This window comes from Arachis stenosperma, chromosome 7, assembly GCF_014773155.1.
Source record: "Arachis stenosperma cultivar V10309 chromosome 7, arast.V10309.gnm1.PFL2, whole genome shotgun sequence".
Taxonomy (NCBI): Eukaryota; Viridiplantae; Streptophyta; class Magnoliopsida; order Fabales; family Fabaceae; genus Arachis; species Arachis stenosperma.
Window position 1 is genome coordinate 40,388,335 of NC_080383.1, and position 4,875 is coordinate 40,393,209.

Below are 4,875 nucleotides of genomic sequence, written 5' to 3' on the forward strand. Positions count from 1 at the left end.
TTTTACATGTGATGATTCTTTGTTGGTTTAGAACTATACTTGCAATGAGATTTCATTTGAGGAAATTCTAAACCGTACGAGGAATCCACTCATCAGGCATTCATAGTATCAATCTCAAGAACTCCTTTTTCTGAGTGATCACATTATTCACAGGATTTCTTTCAGAAGTGTACATGAACTAGTTATTTGCAATCATCTCAATGAGTTCCTAGGCTTTTGCAGGCGTTTTCAGATGAAGGGATCCACCAGCAGAATGATCCAGTGACATCTTTGACATTTTAGACAGACCATCATAGAATATACATATGATGCTCCATTCTGGAAACATGTCAGAAGGACACCTTTTGGTTAATTGCTTGTATCTTTCCCAAGCTTCATAGAGGGATTCACCTTCCTTCTGTCTGAAGGTCTGGACATCCACTCTGAGCTTTCTCATCTTTTAAGGTGGAAAGAATTTGGTCAAGAAGGTATTGACCAGCTAGTCCCAAGAGTTCAGGCTTTCTCTAGATTGTGAGTCCAACCATGTCCTAGCTCTATCTCTTACAGCAAAAGAAAAAGCATAAGTCTGTAGACCTTGGAATCAACCCCATTGGTCTTAACAGTATCACAGATCTGTAAGAATTCAGATAAGAACTGATGAGGATCTTTTGATGGAAGTCTATGAAACTTGTAGTTCTGTTGCATTAGAGAAACTAATTGAGGCTTAAGCTCAAAGTTGTTTGCTCCAATGGCAGGAATTGAGATGCTTCTTCCATAGAAGTTGGAAGTTGGTGTAGCATAGTCACCAAGCATCTTCCTTGCATCTCTGGCATTGTTGTTATTTTCGGCTGCTGATGAGCGGATAATTTATACGCTTTTTAGCATTGTTTTTAGGTAGTTTTTAGTACGATCTAGTTACTTTTAGGGATGTTTTCATTAGTTTTTATGCTAAATTCACATTTTTGGACTTTACTATGAGTTTGTGTATTTTTTTGTGATTTCAGGTATTTTCTTGCTGAAATTGAGGGAACTGAGCAAAACTCTGATAGGAGGCTGACAAAGGACTGCTGATGCTGTTGGAATCTGACCTCCCTGCACTCGAAATGGATTTTCTGGCGCTACAAAACTTCAAATGGCGCGGTCTCAACGTAGTTGGAAAGTAGACATCTAGAGCTTTCCAGCAATATATAATAGTCCATACTTTATTCATGATTAGACGATGTAAACTGGCGTTCAACGCCAGTTCCATGCTGCATTCTGGAGTCAAACGCCAGAAACACGTCACGAATTAGAGTTGAACGCCCAAAACACGTTACAACTTGGCGTTCAACTCCAAGAGAAGCCTCAGCTCATGGATGGATCAAGTTCAGCCCAAGCACACACCAAGTGGGCCCCAGAAAAGGACTTATGCATCAATCACTTACTTCTATAAACCCTAGTAACTAGTTTAGTATAAATAGAACTTTTTACTATTGTATTTAGAATCTTTGGTCTCAGTTTTATTTTATTATTCATCTTAGGAGACTATTGATCATGTTTTGGGGGCTGGCCATTCGGCCATGCCTGGACCTATCACTTATGTATTTTCAACGGTGGAGTTTCTACACACCATAGATTAAGGGTGTGGAGCTCTGCTGTACCTCAAGTTTCAATGCAATTACTACTATTTTCTATTCAATTCGATTTATTCCTGTTCTAAGATATTCGTTGTGCTTCAACTTGATGAATGTGATGATCCGTGACACTCATCATCATTCTCACCTATGAACGCGCGTGACTGACAACCACTTCCGTTCTACCTTAGACCGGGCGCATATCTCTTGGATTCCTTGATCAGAATCTTCGTGGTATCAGCTAGAATTGATGGCGGAATTCATGGGAATCCGGAAAGTCTAACCTTGTCTGTGGTATTCTGAGTAGGATTCCGGGATGGAATGACTGTGACGAGTGATGAGCGGATAATTTATACTCTTTTTGACATTGTTTTTAGGTAGTTTTTAGTAAGTTCAAGCTACTTTTAGGGATGTTTTCACTAGTTTTTATGTTAAATTCACATTTCTAGACTTTACTATGAGTTTGTGTGTTTTCTATGATTTCAGGTAATTTCTGGCTGAAATTGAGGGACTTGAGCAAAATTCTGAAAAAGGCTGACAAAAGGACTGCTGATGCTGTTGGAATCTGACCTCCCTGCACTCAAAATAGATTTTCTGGAGCTACAGAACTCCAAATGGCGCGCTCTCAACGGCGTTGGAAAGTAGACATCCAGAGCTTTCCAGCAATATATAATAGTCCATACTTTATTCGGAAATTGACGACGTAACTTGGCGTTGAACGCCAAGTACATGCTGCTGTCTGGAGTTAAACACCAGAAAAACGTCATGATCCGGAGTTGAACGCCCAAAACACGTCATAACTCGGAGTTCAACTCCAAGAGAAGCCTCAGCTCGTGGATTGATCAAGCTCAGCCCAAGCATACACCAAGTGGGCCCCGGAAGTAGATTTATGCATCAATTACTTACTCATGTAAACCCTAGGAGCTAGATTATTATAAATAGGATGATTTACTAATGTATTAGACATCTTTGGTCTCAGCTTTGTTTTATTCTTCATCCTAAGAGGCTATTGATCATGTTTTAGGGGGCTGGCCATTCGGCCATGCCTGAACCTTTCACTTATGTATTTTCAACGGTGGAGTTTCTGCACACCATAGATTAAGGGTGTGGAGCTCTGCTGTACCTCAAGTATTAATGCAATTCTATTTTCTTTCATTCAATTCTCTCTTATTCTTATTCCAAGATATTCATTCACACCCAAGAACATGATGAATGTGATGATTATATGACCCTCATTATCATTCTCACTTATGAACGCGCGTGATTGACAACCACTTCCGTTCTACATGCAACCGAGCTTGAATGTGTATCTCTTAGATTCCCCAACAGAATCTTCGTGGTATAAGCTAGATAGATGGCGGCATTTATGAGGATCCGGAAAGTCTCACCTTGTCTGTGGTATTCCGAGTAGGATCGTGGGAATCCGGAAAGTCTAACCTTGTCTGTGGTATTCCGAGTAGGATTCCGGTAATGAATGACTGTGACGTGCTTCAGACTTGCAAGTGCTGGGCGTGATGACAAACGCAAAAGAATCAAGGGATTCTATTCCAGTAGGCGCGGGAACCAACCAGTGATTAGCCGTGCTGTGACAGAGCGCGTGAGCGTAGTTTTCACTGCGAGGATGGGATGTAGCCTTCGGCCAGGTGATGCCTCCAGACGATTAGCCATGCGAGTGACAGCCGCAGAGGACCATTTTCCCGAGAGGATAGAAAGTAGCCATCGTCGAACGGTGAACCCCTATACACAGCTTGCCATGGAAAGGAATAAGAAGGATTGAGTTGAAGCAGTAGGAGAGCAGGCGTCCTTGAGCCATGCAGTATCTCCATGCGCTTATCTGAAATTCCCACCAATGAATCTGCATGAGTATTCTATCCCTTTTATATCTTCTATTTTCTTATTTCTATTTTCGAAACCATAAACCCATTTAATCTGCCTAACTGAGATTTACAAGGTGACCATAGCTTGCTTCATACCAACAATCTCTGTGGGATCGACCCTTACTCACGTAAGGTTTATTACTTGGACGACCCAGTACACTTGCTGGTTAGTTGAACGGAGTTGTGAATTCAACCAGTGCCATAATAATGATTTCATACAAACAGTTAGAACATGGATCACAATTTCGTCCACCAAGTTTTTGGCGCCGTTGCCGGGGATTGTTCGAGTATGGACAACTGATGGTTCATCTTGTTGCTCAGATTAGGTAATTTTCTTTTCAAAAATCTTTTTCAAAATTTTTCTTTTCTTTTTCGTTTTTTCCAAAAATATTTTCGAAAAAATCAATAAAAATCCAAAAAAAAATTAGAAAATCATAAAAACCAAAAATATTTTGTGTTTCTTTTTTGAGTCTTGAGTCAATTTTTAAGTTTGGTGTCAATTGCATGCTTTAAAAATTTTTCTTGCATTTTTTTCGAAAATCCCATGCATTCATAGTGTTCTTCATGATCTTCAAGTTGTTCTTGATAAGTCCTCTTGTTTGATCTTGATGTTTTCTTGTTTTGTGTTGTTTCTTGTTTTTCATGTGCATCTTTGCATTCATATTTTCCAAGCATTAAAAATTTCTAAGTTTGGTGTCTTGCATATTTTCTTTGCATCAAAAAAATTTTTTCAAAAAAAAATGTTCTTGATGTTCATCATGATCTTCAAAGTGTTCTTGGTGTTCATCTTGACATTCATAGCATTCTTGCATGCATTCATGGTTTTGATCTAAAAATTTCATGCATTGAGTAATTTGGTTGTTTTTCTCTCTCATAATTAAAAAGTCAAAAATAAAAAAAATCTTTTCCTTATTTTCCTCCAAATTTTCGAAATTGTGGGTTGACTTGGTCAAAAATTTTTAAAAATTAGTTGTTTCTTACAAGTCAAGTCAAAATTTCAATTTTAAAAATCTTATCTTTTTAAAATCTTTTTCAAAAATCATATCTTTTTCATTTTTTCTATTTTTCGAAAATTTCAAAAACATTTTTCAAATTATTTTCAAAATCTTTTCCTTCTTACATCATATTTTCGAAAATTCACTAATAATTAATGTGATTGGTTCAAAATTTGAAGTTTGTTACTTTCTTGTTAAGAAAGGTTCATCTTTAAGTTCTAGAATCTTATCTTGTAGTTTCTTGTTAGTGAAGTAAATAATTTCAAAATTTTTGAATTAAATCTTTTTATCTTATTTATCTTTTCAAAAATTTTATTTTTCTTCAAAATTTGATTTCAAAATATCTTATCTAACTACTATCTTTTTATCTTTTTCATTTTGATTTCAAATCTTTTCAATCAACTAACTAAC

General features: G+C 37.3%; 1 non-coding gene across 1 annotated transcript; it reads left to right on the top strand.

The window, feature by feature from the left end:
* The first annotated feature begins 326 nt into the window (after positions 1-326).
* LOC130942776 (small nucleolar RNA R71) lies at positions 327-430 on the top strand. The gene has a single exon (XR_009071327.1). It is a non-coding gene; the product is annotated as a small nucleolar RNA R71 (small nucleolar RNA).
* Positions 431-4,875: the final 4,445 nt, after the last annotated feature.